Genomic DNA, 18,637 nt, shown 5'->3' on the forward strand with positions numbered 1-18,637 from the left:
TTTTCTTTTCCAAGTAGGTGTAGAAATTATGGTTTCTTATCTGTGAAAACAATGATACTATTGCAATCCATAATTCTTAGCATAAATGCCTAACATACTAATGTGAAGCTCTTTGAAGGAAGGGGGATGGATAAATAACACCAAAATAGCTTGAAACTCATTATTTTATTTTTGCATAATATGTAAGTATATGTGAGTATATGTACATTCACATAGTCTAAATGAATTTATACCACTCAGGATGATAATCTTCCCCTACCTCAAAGGCCATAGACTATCTAAAGATTTCTCCAGGTTCAGATATGAGAACCCTCCCTTTAGTTGTTGGTCATGGATTCCCAAAACAATACTCACTATGGTTGTTTGTCTCCCTGATCTTGAAGGTAAGGCCTGGTTGCTAAAGACGTCATACACTTTAGACATCAAGTAGCCAAACGTTAACTTTGAAGCCTCTTCCTTCAGGACAAGCTCTCACAGTATTTAAAGATGCTTTGCAAGCTGCCAAGGGAGAATCTTAGATTTCTACTACTTTGATAAAGACTATGACAAAAGTAACTTGGAGAGGAAAATTATTTTAGGGTTACATATCCCAGGTCACAGTCCTTCAAGTGAAGTCAAGGTAGGAGCTTAAGACAGAAACTTGGAGGAAGGAATTGAAGCCGATGTAATGAAGAAGTACTGACTCTTGGCTTGCTACTCCAGAATTGGCAAACCTGCTCTCTTTTACAACCTAGATCCAGTTACCTAGGGTTTGCACTGCACTAATGTTGGACCTCTTACATCAATCTTCAGTCAAGAAAATGCTTTACAGGCTTGCCTACAGGCAAACTGATGAAGGCATTTTCTCAACCATGTTCCATCTTTCCAAATTACTCTAACGAGTGTCAATTTGACAAAAAAAAAAAAAATCTAACCAACATATCTCCCTAGCTGTAAAGCCACAGGAATACAAAATTGACAAAGAAGGTAAATTATCGTCCAAGGTACAATAGTTTTACTTCTATTTGGGAAGCACACTCCAGGCATATAAATGGACTTAAGGCCTCTCCAATAGGAGAGGAATTTATAGTAGTGCTGTCAACCTAGTTAACTGCCATGGCTGGTGAGATGGCAGATGGAGACAATTACAGAAAGCAACAATGGGTTAAAATGCAGAAAACAACTAACTGTGGGATACTCTACCCCAATTTGCTGGATGTTCAAAGAGAACCTACATGAAAGACTCTGACAATATTGTGGAAGAGGATATAGAAAGACTGTAAGGGCAAGAGCATGACATCTGTGTATGTATATGTAAATGTGTGTGTACATATATGTATCAAGAAAATAGCATTTATGAAATCTCAAGAATATGGCTTCCTAAACAAGACTTACACAATGAAAGTAGCAGTTGACACGCCAATGTGAGTTGGAGGATTCTTACAAGATCCTGCCCTGAAATGAAGAGCCACAATAAGTTAACATCTACTGAGAAGAGAATTAGTCTTCTCCAGGGATGAGCCCCTGATTTACATATGAAAAACACCAGGCGAACTCGGCATGTGTGTGTATGTCTCCATATGTAGTGATGATAATTTAAAAAGAGGTTATAGTTTGAGAGGGGGTAAGGAGAACATGGTAGAAGTTGGGGGAGAGATAGGGGAGTATAGAAAGTGATGGGATACGGTACTCATAGGTGAAACTCTCAAGAACATAGGAAAATGTTATTTATATAGTATGGGGAGCATCTTTCCTAGAAGTTGACAAGGCAATAACAATAATTTATAGATTTAAAAAACTGAACCCTGTAAACTGTATCCTTCCCTATTTTTGTACATTTTAGGTCAGCCCAGCCCTGTATCCAGATGTCCTGGACAGAATTTTTGTCTAAAAAGTTATATATTTTTAAAATTGTGTGTGTGTGTGTGTGTGTGTGTGTGTGTGTGTGTGTGTGTATACATTATTTACCTGTACTACATGCATAAAGTTACCCACACAGGCCAGAAAAGTATGTGGATGCCTTTGAATTTGAGATACAGGCTTTTGTGTCTTGCCTAATATGGGTAAATGGCACTGAATTCGAGTCCTCTGCTAACACTGAGTTGTTGAGCTACCTATTTAGCCCAGGTTTTCTCTAATAACTGATATTTTTACTTTAAAATTATGTGTGTGTTGCTGTGATAAAAACGTGCTATTTTTCCACCCATTACTGTCCTACGAATTACCACAAATAACAAATACCAATAGCAAACTTAAGTGAGATTTGCTTTGATGTTTTCTCTCTGTTGCTGTTAATACTTAGATTTCAGATGATCATTTGTAGAAGGTTTTCCTTACACCCATGATAAGGTAACTAACTGATTTCAAGTGTCCCAAATCATGAGAAATATTAAGAGAGAGAAGAATGAGAAAGAGGGAGGGAGGAAGATGGGGGATGAATGTGTGGAGCAATTTATTAGGGATAATACTTTTATCCGAATCTTGTAGTAGTAGGTCATTACTTTTGCTACATTGTGTTGGAGACCTCAAGGTGTTGAAGATCCCAGGGCTGTGAGATTTGCCATGGAGAACTACAGAAAAGGAGTGGAATTAGCCCCAAAGAAAGTACTATGCTTCAGGCTAAAGGCTGGAATGCTGTGAGCCTCTAAGATAGTGATTCTCAACCTATGGGTGACAACCTCTTTGGTAGTTGCATAGCTGATATTTACATTACAATTCATAAGAGTAGCAAAATTACAGTTATAATGTAGCAACAAAATAATTTTATGGTTGGTGGTTACCACACCATGATGGACTGTACTAAAGGGCTGCAGCATTATTAAGGTTGAGAACAGCTAATCTAAGCTCTTTGTGATCAGACATTACCAGAATGAAAGGATTAATGAGTGGAAAATTCCCAAGCTTCATGAAAATAATTTATATGGACATCAGCTGAGGATTAATGAATGGGATAAGTATGACTTTTGTAACTTCGAGCAGAACTATAATTTCCCACATGCTGACAGCAACTGTACTCTTGCAGAATACAGTGGCATCGAAACACTGACTGACTGTATATAGGTGCCTTAGTTCCTTTTCTATCACTGTGACATGGACATCATGACCCAGGCAATGTAGAGAAGAAACAGTATATTTTGAATTTGCAGTTCCAGAGGCATAGAGTCCATGACCATTTTGGCAGGGAGTGTGGTAGCAGGCAGGCATGGTTGGCACAGGAGCAGTAGCTGAGAGCCTTCATCTTAATCATAAATTCAAGGCAGAGAGGAAGGATAGGAGGGAGAGAGAGAGAGAGACAGAGACAGAGAGACAGAGACAGAGACAGAGAGACATAGAGAGACAGAGACAGAGACAGACAGACAGAGACAGACAGAGAGACAGAGATGCAGAAAGGCAGAGATAAAGAGACAGAGAGACAGAGAACACAGGAAATTAAAAAATAGTTTTGAGCTATCATGACGATATGGTTCAGAGATACTAACAAAACATAAACTTACATTATGCTTTAAAAGGGCTCTTTAAAGGGGTCAGTAGTATTCATCACAGATACTAAACAAGAGGCATTGTTAGTACCCTAAGAACATTGTTTTCCTCCCAAAGGTTAATGGGGAACAGAAGGGCAAACAATGTATGTATGAAAGAGAACTCTAAAGAAGCCCCTTTCAAATATCCATCACCAACTATGCCTAAATAATTAACCTATTTTCTAAAATGCTGTTCAAATACTTCCATCTTCTACCTCACCATCCAGTCCCAAGGCAGGTCTTATATTTTCAGATTTTGTTATGGTGCCCAAATATTTTTAATAACTAAATCAACTTTATTGTTTATTGCTGTGTTAGAAATTACCCAAACCTTGTGGCTTTGGCTCTCGATGTTCAATAATTCACAGGTTTTGTTACTGCTGCAGTTTTAATACCTCAAAGATATTGTAAATCAGAAATGCAAGGCAGATTAGCTGGGTCTTGCAATTCAGGATGTTTGCAAATAGTACTCATCGTGTTAGCCGGGGTTCAAATCATCCCAAGATTCATCTGATAAGGTCAAGTTTTCAGTAACATGCCCGTGATGTGGTTGGTGGCATGATTTAGTTTCTCAGCAAATAGTGATCTCAGCCACCTACATCTACTTCCTTGCACACTTCTCAATAAATAAACTTTTAAGGCAAATGTTCTGTTAAATCAGGGAAAAGTTAAGAGGGCATGCATAAGACTGAACACATACAATCTGGAAGCCAACTATATCTGCTGTGGGATGTTCTGTATGGCAAATGTGTTGCTAATTAGTCAATAAATAAAACACTGATTGGCCATTGGCTAGGCAGGAAGTGTAGGCGGGACAAGGAGGAGAACAAAGCTGGGAAGTGGAAGGCTGAGTGAGAGAGACACTGCCAGCCGCCACGATGACAAACAGCATGTGAAGATGCCGGTAAGCCACGAGCCATGTGGCAAGGTATAGATTAATGAAAATGGATTAATTTAAGCTGTAAGAACAGTTAACAAGCCTGCCACGGCCATACAGTTTGTAACCAATATAAGTCTCTGTGTTTACTTGGTCGGGTCTGAGGCTGTGGGACTGGCAGGTGAGAGAGATTTGTCCTGACTGTGGGCCAGGCAGGAAAACTCTAGCTACATATATCTCATCTCCTTTGTTGTATTTGATTACTAGAAATTAATCAGGATTAGGTATCATTGAAAGAGTGTGGGAACCCACACAAGCTTCCTAGTGAGATCTGAGATTGCTTTACACAGTAGGGCTGCATTGGGGGATGGTCATCAGGTGTCTGGGATGGTCTGCACTAGGCTGTGCTGGGGGCTGGTCTTTTGCTCCACCCCTTGACATTCATTAAAAACCCATTAGAAGAGACAGAAGGGGCTGGTGGGTTTTGACCCAGGCCCTCCTGAGCTATCTGTGTTTCTGTCTCTCTCCTCTATATTTCTATCTAAATATTTCTCACTTCTTCTTCCTCAAGAGTACCCTGGGGGGTGGGGGGAATGAGAGCTGATCTCCCTCAAAAGGGTACCTAGGTTGCAAGTATCTTGCAAGAAATACTCCTGGGAACCTTTTCAGGAGCTAACCAGTAAAAACCCATGAACGTTTTACTCATAAGCTGTTGGGAAGAAGGACCTGCTATTATGCTATCATGAAATTATGGCGGTAAGTCAAGAACTTACTCAGGAGAGGTTATCTAAAGCCATAAAACTAAGCAAAACACATACTGGAAAGTGTTAGATCAAAGATGGCCCTAGCCACCTTTCCTGGAGATCAGGACACATGCCCCTGTAGTCTCTCTATCCCCAGAAGTGCCCTCTGGTCTTGTAGTCTCCCTGTCCCTTGCAGCCTCAAGCAAGATCAAGAGACCTTAAATTATTACTTGATTCTCACCAGTCTCGTGGCTTCGAGCACATAGGATAAGCCATGTTGAATGGAGCTTGTCTTATCTTAAATACATATAGAAGTCAGACACTCTCTTTATTTTCTGTTTCTGAAGGGAACTGAGGAACCGAGGGGCTCCTGACTGTTCCTTCAGGGCCCCATCATGGCTACCTATGTATATGAAGTGTAGCTCTCCTAATTATATTCTACAAAAGGGTACTTTCATGCCTGCCTTCCTTTCTACAAATGCCTTTTATAAGTTATAATGAAGGAGGCACGTGAGTTTTCGAGATTGTGGTTAATTTCCAATGGGAGATAAAGAAACGGGTAGGAATCTTTGAGAAAATCTCACAGAAACATGAGGCCTCTCATAGAAGACAAGCTTTAGAAGTAAATTTATGATTGAATGAGCTGGAAAAACACTACAGAGCAGTTGTACATTTAACGTTCTTCTTTTTAAATTGAAAAGAGATTCTTCTCTCATCCCAAGCACAGTTTCCCCTCCCTCCACTCCTCATACTTCCCCCCATCTTCCCCCTCTCCTAGATGTACTCCTTCTCAGTTTCCTCTTCAGAAAAGACACAGAGTCTGAACTGGCCATTTGCACATTACATTTCAAAGGAGGGCAAGTCTGAGGATTTTAAAGACATCCTCAGTTTTAAAAATGAACATGCTGTTTTTAATTTTCCTCCCTGGGAGGTTATTTACTTCCTTGAGTGTGAGGATGCAGGATTCTAATCCTATTGTTAAGGCTTAATCATTCAAAATCTGCATCTTTCTGAATGATAAGGTTATCATTACTCTTTTTTAGATTTTCGTGACTATAGTATATCAGCCTGCTGAAGATAGCAGGTGTTTTTTATTGTGTCATCCAAGAGGTAAGAGTGGGGACAAAAGGAAATCAGAGCAGCTAATAACTACTAGTAACTGATATTATCATCAGATTCAGAATCCTCATATCTGAATTTAGGATTATACTAACAGACATACAGATATACTCAGCATTACAGATAGGCATTGTATGAGTCCATTTCTTAATAAAATAAGATGTGAAAAAGATATAACTAAATATCAGCATGTTTCAGTTCTGGTTGGGTATTTAGTGATCACTACATCATACTCAAGTCAAAATAAGCTAACTTAAAAGAACACCTATTGCTCGGCCAACATTTTGTGGAGTGCTGAAAGAGAAAAAAAAGGAAAGTAAAAGGAAGTTTTGACCTTCATGCACATTGTTCTGCAGTGAAAATATGAAGGAGATAATTTCAATGAAATTATATAAGGACATTGCCTGCTTTTGAGAGAGCAAGATGAACTGTTCTGTACTTACAACCTTCTGGAAAAATAATTCATACAGTATTTAATATTCTGATTTGAGAACAGCTTCTCTGAAAGACTATAATTTTAATTAATAAATGCTTTTTATGAAATGATCACTCTTTCCTAAACAATCATGATTCAAAAAGCTATTCTTAGAATTAATTTTAAAAGTTTTGAAATAGATGAATTGGACTTTAAGGATAACATTGTCTTATAAATCTGGGGGAGAGGTCAAGTGAGTATGCACTGGTGCAATTTATATATTGCATGTGTATGGAATTAAAAGTCTGTATTACTTCACTCTAATGGATCATACCCTTTCATTGTCACAGACCAGAGTGCTAACTTCCAAATGGGAACCTCTCCCGATCAGAATTGCCCTTGCATAGTTTAATTACTGACTCTGTATCCACGATCTATCTATTAATTACTTGAACAGCTCCCAAATCATATCACCAGTCATTATTTTTAATTTTAATGTGGCTGAATATTTACCTGTAGGGAATCTATTAGGAAGAAGGAAAAATTTAATCATTTAGCTGAATGACTTTTACATCAGTGGTCACCATGGCCTGTGAGCCAGATGCTAATGCTTTTAGCCAGAAAGAGTGAAATAGGAACGTGTGTTTCAGCCACCACAAGAAGTCAAAGGACACTGGTCACTCTGTGGGACTCAGTGGTATAATCAAGATCCATGATAGGTTTATTCCTTTAGTCTGCAAACTTAATGTGTAGACTATACCCTCATATCAATGTTTCCTGGTTTCCAGACAACCTCCCCACTCTAAATCTTATCTATTGCACATATAAACCAGGGGAATGCTTTCCAAATACTCTAATTACTTGTATTAGTCAAGCGTGTTAGGTGGCTGCCTGGTTCTCAGAGGGTCTGAAAAAGGCAATAGTTTTAGATGAGGATATGGCTGTGCCGTATATATGGGTATTCTCATATAAAGGAAGAATAGAAAACTGATATTATTGGATAAACAGTTCAATACCATGAAAATAATTGCCAACTTCTCAGAGCTGATCAATTTGGTTTATAGAAAATATTTCTCATCAAAATACTACCATTTTGTGTACTACACAGTATAATTTGGCTGATACTGACACTTCACAGCATTTAAGAACATTATCAGTAATTCATGCATTAAATGTTTAAAATTCAGAAAGAAAAACAGTTCAGGAAATAGTAACCTTCAACAGTTACTATTATCTACGTATTTTTTCCAGTTTTTCAGTTTTATTTTGAAGAAAATATGCCTTTTCATGCTTACTCTATTCTATTCATGACCACTTAAAGAATTTTAAATTTGTCTAAATATATTTTAAACTATATTTAATATTGTTGAGGTACACAAAGCAGAGTCACTATAGAGTTTTATATTAATCTGCATAACAAAGACAATATTTCTATTTTTATGAATTTTATTAAAGAATTGAAGGTAACAGGCTATCCCCTTTATAACTCTGCAATAAAAATATAAACTGCCTGTTTATATCTTTGCAACATCAAAAAAGTTAAATAAACTGCTTGTTCCCTTTCTATTTTTAAATCAAATGATAAAATTAAAATCTCATTACTAAATAATTTCCCAAATTGAAGTCTCTAGAAACAAAGGACCAGAATGCATTTTGCTGGTATTAATCTTTCAATATAGTGCTTGAGGTATGACTTTCAGCATCTGCAATATCTTGTCTGTGTCTTCATCTCTCTTGACTACAAAATTATATAAGATAATGAACATTCATTCAAACATATAAATTTGAAAATAATTTCATACTCATTTTATGTTAAAATAGAAGGGTGCTGTTTATGCCAATGAAGGGAATCAATGAGAGATGAAGAGGAAGCATAGGAAATGGTGGGAAATGAGAGATTGTGAGCAAGGTACAATGCTATATTTATGAAAAAAACTTAACAAATCTATTATCTTGTATACTATCTAAAAATAGTATTGTGACTGTTGTAGTAGGCGGCATGAACATGACAGAATAGGCCTAAAACTGAGGCAAACCAAACTCTCAATCATTTGCCAACTTTAGTCAAGACATCAGACAAAGGCTTCTATAAATCCATATGAACAAAGTTCACTTGAGTTCAAGCTGTATATAGATAGTCACAAGGGCAAGGACACATGCATTTTTACAGTCATATGGACAACTCCTGCTTGGGAACATCATTCTGACTAATAATGAGTAAGATGATTGATAATCTAAAGTAAACCCAGTCCTATTTACTGCACCTGGGAGGGCCACACACAAAAGCACATTCCAAGAACAAATCCATGGTATAGGGAAACAGGACTTTTGCCTTGTTTCCGTCAAGTTATCTCACAAGTCCTCCTCAAACAGCTTCATTCATGGACCATGTTCTGACAATTATTTAAAAACAAAAGAAAGTAAAACAAAAGAAACAGGAAAGATTAAAAGGATAAGGACTATCCTCCCACCATGCATTTGTGTTTGTATACCCTTGTGTCTCATCTGTCTCTCTCTTTCCAGAAAGCTCATTGTCGAAATCATGAAAACAGAGAAGGTTTCTGCAAAAAAAGAATGGTTATTTAATGTAGATCTCTCTCTCTCTCTCTCTCTCTCTCTCTCTCTCTCTCTCTCTCTCTCTCTCTCTCTCTCTCTGTGTGTGTGTATGTGTGTAAAATACATGCAAATACAGGAAAATAAAATCTTAAAGGTTCCAAAGTTTTAGTTCAGTTATTCAACTTGACTTGCTAGATGTCTTTAAGGAAATCATCTCAAGCGCTTTGATCATTTTCTCAGTTGTAAAACATAAAGTAAAATATTTATTTTCTTAGCTGATGTAGATGTTTTATGAACTAGTCAATTATAATTAACAGGCAATGATACTTTCCTATTAGCTTATTCTATGGGATTGAGACTTGACTGCATAAGTTACCAATATTTGCTAAAGAGCAGTGTTGACTGAAAAACAATACATGTTTATTTGTATAAATAAATTTAAAACTCACTCACAAAGGAAATAAATACTGATTTGGAATTATTCTATTGAAAGAATTATGTCATATGTCTCTAATGAGTTTCATAAAGATAAGAATAAAAACTGACTTTAGAATTTTCATTATAAACATTTGAAAAAAATGAGTAACGTACATTCTTTGCACTAAGGTTCTTTCTCTGTTTCCAAGAGTTTTATATCTTTATGTTTAACTGACTTCTTTCATTATCTTAACAGTTCTATTCTATCTTTGAATATTTCAAATGAGTTTAATGTCATAGGCAAAAACATACATCTTTTTTTTCACATAGAGTACAGGAATATGTTCATCCCATATATGAAAGTGAACAATTTATAAATTCTTGGGCTATAACCTGAAAATCACTAAATCCTTACAAAGTGACCATGCATGTATCATTACCCTGAGTAAAACAAACAAACAAACAAACAAAAACCAGCTCTTAAGTCCCTTTCAAGCTCTCTCCCAGTCTGTAAAGTATATATTTTCTCTGAAGCTGACTGATAAAATATAAAAATATAATGTTTTGGTAGATGCTTATGATAATAAAAAACTTATAGTCATTTGAAAAATAGTTTAAATTTAATCAGATAGCCTATATTTTTCTTAATAACTCTGTAAAGTTAGAATTATTTCTAACAATACAAATTGCCATACTAAAAGGGATAAATATCAAACAGACTTCCAATGAGTTACTACTATACCAATCATTTGTTTTCTTAGCCTTGTTAGACTAGGTAACACTTCTAGAAAATGTAGAATAGCAAATGAAAGAAGGATTACTGGGACTGATCCTTTGCTTTGAAAGGAGTGATTGTAATGTTAGCTGTAGGGTTTGCTGGGAATGTGGTTTGCACATCACCTTTAGATTGTTGCTTGTATCTCTAAAGAATATGGACTTCTGGTCAGTTCTACTTGTTTCCCAGGCCTCACTGAACACTCATTGTCCATTGTGTAATTTATTACATCATCCCCGTGGTTCCTGATAGCAGGACAAAGCCAGTGTATGTATACAGGTTTCAGGTATGTCTTGTTCTTCTATATATATCTTTGCATCATACAGTAGTGTGGGTGTACATCAGGCATTAAACAAGTGTGTGCTGAATGAGCTGTGCTGTAATAAATACTGTGAAAACTGAAACTCACTTAGAAAAGTATACAAAAAAAAAAGAAGATTGTTGCTTTCATATAGTGCTCAAGAAGCTCAGAATTCAGAAGAGGTCCCAATCACCAGTGTATATAATTGCCATGTATTAGCTCAATCTTACGGGAATGTTTCCATGGATCAAGGTAGATAATCTTCATGCATTGCATACAACACAGGACTCATATTTATCACTTTACATTATTAGTGCTATAGCTTCTTTTGGAAATGAACACCACTTTAAAATATCATCTTTCTTAAAAGAGACTTTTGCCCAAATGTAGTTATGTGGAGATTATTGAAGTATATATTTATTTATATATGCAGAAAACTATCTGAAGATTTAGTTCTGCTGGCTGGTTATCATATTCAGGATGGAATTATCTGTGTGCAGTGGTTTTCTACATCATAAATGAAAGATGAATAATCTCTTGTATTTACATCTTTATTGAAATTTACAAGAGACTTTTATTTTCAAAAGAAAGAACAGCTCATGCTACACATTCCCTATATTTAAGCAAAGTTTTAACTTTTGAAGTAAAAGAAAACCATAAACAATAATTAATAATGCAGTGAAAGCATATTTAATTGCAAACTATACCCATCCTTTAGAGATAATTGTTGATTATCATAGAAACACAATGTGTTTTAAATTTTTTATTGGTTAATTTCTGTTGACAAATTCTAAATGGACCTATGTTTACAAAAGGCTCTTCATGTGCTGTAGACACTACAATTATGGTTATCAATCAAACAAAATAAGCTATAATTTGATTAATTTATTCAAAACTCGCACAGAAATCAAAGTGATCATAAGAGAAGTCTTTGAAGCTGTGAAGATATTACCAGCCAGGTCCACCCACTCTTATCAACCAGAAAGATTTGTTATGAAACAACACAATTACTGGCTGTTATTTATTTGTGTAGGGCATAATAGCTAATAATTTCAATAATACTGGTGTGAAAAAATACAATAACAACAAAGATGTCATACTTAGATTTAAAAAGGTAAATAACATATTGACCAGTTGGAGTCTTTCTGTTAACTGCAATTTACTGAAATAACTTCTCTGATGAGGGTTTAGTGATACATTAATTTTTGATTATAGCAATAAGCTATCAGGAGTTAATTTAGTGCTATGTCCTTTTAGCATAATAATAGTAGTATGTTCTCCTCTAGGGCCTTTGACTCAATAGACTCTTGGACCAGACAACAGTTATAGGCATGAGATCCAAATCATGGAGTAGGGTTTAATTCCAGTCAGAGAATTGTTGGTTACTGTGGTGATATTTTATTTGTGCTTTAATAAATAAAGCTTGCCTGTCAATCAGAGGAAAAAGCCAGCCACAACACTGAAGTCATGCAATGTTATCACACACCTTTAATCCTATTACTTGGCAGGCAGGATCTCTGTGAGTTCAAGGCCACACTAGGAACAGAGTTAGGCATGGTAGCACATGCTTTAAATTCCAACACTAGACAACCATGGAGGTCTGGAGGTCTGTACAGACAGACAGCAAGTGACAGAGCTGGACAGAAAGAGGAAGTGATGTAGCTGGGCAGAGAGAGCAAATCAGACGGCATATAGACATGGGTAGATAGGAAGTTGTGTGTGGCATTTGCAGCTGCAGAGTTGGTGAGGTAAAGTTGGCTGGTGGCTTTCCCTACTTCCCTGATCTCTCTAAGGCTTTCACCCCTGTATTTGGCTCCATGTTTTTTATTTAATAAGACAATTTAGAAATTCATCTACAGGTTACTCCCACAATAGACATACTACTATTGCACCAATGGGGGTATTTTGCCAAGACAGTCATCAAAGTAGTAGCTCACAAGATTTCTCAGCTGAGTAAAATTGATGACTAATTTTCTCCTTTAATTGCATTCATAGCACATTTCAGGACTATGAAAACTAACAGCTAGTAATGAAGCTTCAGAGTCTCCATGTTTGGTGATCCATTGGTCTGCACTGACCAACACGTAAAGAAGGGGGGGGGGATATTGCAAAATACATAGGTGATTGATAACTATAAGGAACCTGTGTTCAGTGGACACAGAATGCAGATACACGTATTTTATCACATCTCTTGGGAATGCAAACACAAGACCAAGATCAGACCAAGCTAGGGTCAGAGAAAATCACAACATTTGGGAAGGAGGAGAGGAGCATGTGTGGAGGAGAGGGGCATGTGTTTTGGCTAAGCTGAGGAGCTGTTAGCATTTGATAGCTGCTGAGGTTGGATAAGAAATTCTTTTTTTATTTTATGATTTAATTTAATTTTGCATATCAGCTGTGGATTCCCTTGTTCTCCCCCTTCTCACCCCTCCAATCCCCCAACCACCTCCCCATCCCCAACTCCTCCAGGGCAAAGAGTCCCCTGGAGATTGAGTTCAACCTGGTAGATTCAGTCCAGGCAGGTCCAGTCCCCTCCTCCCAGGCTGAGCCAAGTGTCCCTGCATAAGCCCCAGGTTCCAAACAGCCAGCTCATGCACTGAGGACAGGACCTGGTCCCACTGCCTGAATGCCTCCCAAACAGATCAAGCTAATCAACTTGTAGCTGGAATCTTAGAAGGTCTTATTAATAGAATCAAACCTGAGGCCAGTAATTGGGGTGAACACTGGAAGGTCAGAGAGACAGAACAAGCCACAGCTAACCTCACCTGGCCAACTTCTCAGCTAATCTTGTTTCCTCAGACAGGAAGCCTCTGTGTCCTCATATCCAAATGGCTCTCAGCTGAAATGTGCTGCTCAAAACCTAAAAGCTTAACCAGACAAATGCTTAACCAGTCAAATGCTTGTAGTTCCTGGTCCTCATGCCTTATATATCTTTCTGCCTTCTACCATCACTCCCTGGGATTAAAGGCTCACTCCCTGGGATTAAAGGCATGTGTCACCAAGCCTGGCTGTTTCCAATGCGGCCTTGAACTCACAGAGATCCCAGATGTATTTCTGCCTCTGGAATGCTAGGATTAAAGGTGTGAGTGCCACCATTTTCTAGCCTTTGTATCTAGTGGCTGTTTTGTCTCTGACCCAAGATAAGTTTATTAGGGTGCACAATATTTTGGGGAACACAGTACCACCACATCAACTGTCTCACTTCTCCAGAGGGCCTGATCCAGTTGGGGGCTCCTCAGCTATTGGTTCATAGTTCATGTGTTTCCATTCGTTTGGCTATTTGTCCCTGTGCTTTTTGCAATCTTGGTCTCAACAATTCTCGCTCATACAAACCCTCCTCTTTCTTGCCAACTGGACTCCTGGAGCTCCACTCAGATACCACCTTACACCTGTCAGAATGGCTAAGATCAAAACACTGAAGACACCTTATGCTGGAGAGGATGTGGAGCTAGGGGAACTCTCCTCCACTGCTGGTGGGAATGCAAGCTTGTACAACCACTTTGGAAATCAATATGGCGCTTTCTTAGAAAACTGGGAATCAATCTCCCCCAAGACCCAGCTATACCACTCTTGGGCATATACCCAAGGAATGCTCAATCATACCACAAGGGCACTTGCTCAGCTATGTTCATATCGGCATTGTTTGTAATAGCCAGAACCTGGAAACAACCTAAATTTCAGGTTTTTGAGGTAAAGAAACAAACTCTGATTTTTGTTATTGTTATAAAGAAAATTTTTATGCTTAATGGGAAAATATCAAGTTAATCACTCAATCGCCCTTGAGTTAAGTGAATTCTATTGGCCTAAGAATGCAGCTTAAGAAGGAATGCAGTTTATCTAGTATGCACGAGGCTCTAGGTTCAAAAGGGAGATGGGCAGAGAGGAACAAGGGAGATGGAGAGACCTCTTGTATTCCAGAATCTAAGTTGTACCATTCCATAGAGTTGTCAACTTATATGGCTTTTCATGTTGGCTACTCTTATGTATAATCATTCATTATTTTAGTCACATTACTGCTGTCAAATAGAACTATATTTCTTTATACTACTTACTTAAGTAACATAAACAAAATAATCCAATTTATAATTTGTATTTAATTGTATAATAATCATTAATTTTTCCCATGTTGGAACACTCTGTGTGTGTGTGCCTCTGTGTCTTTCTCTGTCTCCTCATCTCTGTCTCTCTGTCTCCGTCTTGGTCTCTCCTCTCCTCTATCTTGCCTCTATTTGAGTTTATTGATCTACTAAGGGCCTATTATTTAAGTCTTTATCATGTACTATCATTATTCATTCAATGTTTTCTTGGTATTCAGATAAATGCCAGAAATTTTCAATGCTTATTTTTTGTGTGTATGCGTGTTTATAATATTTTTAGATGGATGCTTGCATTTGTGTGCATGAGTGCATGTATATATGTATGTGTCAGTGTGGATTCACATGTGTGCATGTGGAGGCTGGGAACTAATACCAGACGTCTTTCTCAATCACTTTCCACCATATTTTTTGAGACAAATTCTCTCCTTTAACCAGATCTAAGCAATTTTTCTTGGCTTGCAGTTCCTGTGAGCTCCAAGAATCTACTGTCTGCACCTCCCAGGACTGAGATTACAGATTGTTATCTCCACCTTTTTATGTGGGTGCTGGATATCTGATTTCAGGTCCTCAGGTATGTTTTCCAAGCATTCAGCAATTGAACTATCTCACCAGCTCCATTTTTAAATGTTTAAAATCAGTTCCTTTCATTTAGTGTTAAATAATACAAAGAAAGCAACCCAAATAGAGACTTTACTCCTGAAGATGTTCAGGAATGAGTCATTGGAAAGGAATTAGAATAATATGGACCCAAATAATAAGCAGGTCCTTTGCTTAAAGTTTTCTGAGAAAAATTAAGAAAATAATTTAATTAGAAGAAATAAAAAAGCAGCAATGTCTGTTTAATGTGGTAAGCAAGAAGGAGATAGGTATGAGATTCAAAATAAAGGCCAAGATATTTCAGATCTAGGATAAGAATTCAGCGTGTCTATGATCTCAGTAGGAATTATACTAAATTTTAAACAAGTAAACACCCAGAGGATGGTTTAATTTCAAGTAGGGACTCTATTTGCCACGTTGAGTGTGGATAATGAAAGATGGAAGACTGCTTAAGGTAGTACAGACACATGACCGCTGATAGTGCTTTAAGTGAAAAATGACGTGAGGTCAGAGTTTTTAGGAATTCCTCTGAGACTGCCTTAAAACTTGAAGAAAGGAGAGTTATCTAAGGTAATGTCAAATAATTGGGTTTATATGGCTGAATGTTTGATAGTTCTATTCACTTGGATGTGGTAAGCTAGGAAACTAAGGAGACATTACCTCTGGAGCTTATTAATCAGTAGATACCATAGGAAGTCATATCAGGCTTGCTGAGCTCTGGGAACTATTTTGTGCCTTTAATGCAATATATTATAAAGACATTTTCATCTGCACATTCAAGAGACATAATTAATTTACAAAATTTTCAGAGAACATCTTACCCAGGATGTATTTTAAGACAAATTAATAGACAACTTAATATCCCAATAGGGGAACTTTTGTATATGGCATACCTGGTGCTTTCACAAGCCCAGATTAATAACTGCTATTTGCCATAAATTGAAGTGGGTAGCATGGTTTTTAAATATCATTAAATAGTCTATGATTCTAAAATTGTTTAAATCCATTTATTTCCTCAATGTGAGAATATGGACTATTAACTAAAAACAATTATAGAGAATTTTTTTTCTCTGAATTCTGAGTTTTGTTGGCATGTCTAGATAAAAATTATTCATTCATTTTGTGCTAACAAAATAAGGTTAATATATATGAAATATTTAATTTAAACATATTATATGCTATATTCTTATTAATACATTTTCCTATGTTTTAAAACTTTAATCACTTCTGAAAATTTAGTTGATGATTTTAATGAGTGTCTACTATTTTATGACATCACTGTTGATCAAATTTATATATGTATCTAAGCCCTATATTTAACTGTAATATTACAGATATTAATATATAATAAACATGTTGAAGAAGAAAATTAATCTTCTCCATCAAGAATGCTTCACTTGATCAAGAGCTGTTAGTGTGAATGTAACCCAGCTCTTATTACATAGTTCCTGAGATATAGATATCTTCTAAAAACATATATATTAAATGAAATTTGAAAATGAAGTGTCTTTTCATGACAACTGTTGCTAAGAAACAAAGGTTAATTTCATTTTTAATATACTCTATTTTTTTAACATGTGTGTGTTTTGCATGAATGTGAATGTTCTGGTGTATGTACTCATGCATGACCATGCCAGGAGTAGAGAATAAACTTCCTCTGTCACTTTCCATCTTGAGACAGGGTCTCTCAGTTAACTCTAAGTTCACTGGGTTTTGGTGAGGTTAGATAATGAGGAAGCTCATGGGGTCTACCTGTCTCCACTCCCCAGTGCTGGGGTGACAGGCATGTGAATCAATGTGGATTTTCACACGCGTGCTAGGAATTCAAACTCAGCTTCTCATGCCTGTGGGAGCAAGTGTTCTCACACACTGAGCTATCTTCCCATCTCCATAAATGTTGACTTTGCACAACTGCTGATACACTTTGGTGAGTTACATGGTGACTGACCATCTTTAAAAGGGGATGCTAAAATAAGTCCTCTTATGAAATTGATAATCTATAAGCAGTCATTCAGAGTGGGGATAAATGAAAATGGAGGCGGTGAGCTATACATCTCCAGGAACAGACATTTTGAAGTTAAGTTTTGTTATCAACTGATCAGATGGTATATTTTTAGTGAAATGTAGTCGAGCATCTCCTCAATATTCTCAAATATGTTGAAAGACTGCGGAATCATTTACTCTCAGGCACTCTCATTCACACACTCACATCCATGGGCATGCACAGGCTTCACACACACACCCTGATTAAACAAAATTGATACAAAGTGTAGTTGTTGAAAGATTAACAGACAAAGGGAGGATGAAAATGAGAAAAGGGTGCACTAAGAGAGAAATACGATAATTTAGTGAAATGTTGACTTAGAAATGAATGGTAATTATTCTACTTTGTATTCAGAAAAAAATATGTAGTTCACTGAAAATTATCTACTCAATGCATACATTTTAAAATAAAGCTCTTATTTCTCAACTCTGACTCCTCTTTTAATTGCTCTATAAAGTCATAAGGTGAAAAATTCACAAGTACCTCCAGACTGAGTAAAGACGGACTGAGGCAGAAGCACCCAACAGATGCTGGAACAGCTTAGGAAAAGGGATAAGCAGCTGGCTTCTATGCTTCAGACAAGGGAGTTGCTTGGTGCTTTCTGGTTATGGTTTCTTTAGAATGTCATGGAGTAAATATCATAATATATAATCTTCTAGAGTTACAGAGCTTAGATAATTTGTAACTGCTGATTGCCCTAATGTTTGGAGTGTTATCATTTACTGGTGTTGTATATTAACTTTGAGCTCTTAACGTTAGCCTGCTCTGTGTCAGTGGACATCCCTGTCTGTCAAAGGGCAGCTTGACCACAAAGGATACTCATGAAGAAACAAGTAAACAAAAATGATAATGGAATAACTAGAAGACAAAATGTGAGGGCTATGGAATTCAGCTCCATAAAGACTGGAGGAAATGAGGGTGTGCGTGCATTTGCGAAGGGGTTAGAGAAAAGAACAGTGACCAGGATACTTATGAAGGATAAAAAGACATTGTGAAAAAGACCAGTGAACATCTACAGAGAGGAAGTAGGCAGTTTACCAACCCACCATACACCCCAGTACTGTGGAAATGTCACCAAAAAGAAGCATTGGAAATACAACAACCCTGTAGTGAGACTTACAGATAATGAACTGGGGCCTGATTGATACCTGATCTCATATAATTATTGAAGATTTCATGTTAGCAACCATTGGTAG

This window comes from Peromyscus eremicus, chromosome 18 (assembly GCF_949786415.1).
Source record: "Peromyscus eremicus chromosome 18, PerEre_H2_v1, whole genome shotgun sequence".
Lineage (NCBI taxonomy): Eukaryota > Metazoa > Chordata > Mammalia > Rodentia > Cricetidae > Peromyscus > Peromyscus eremicus.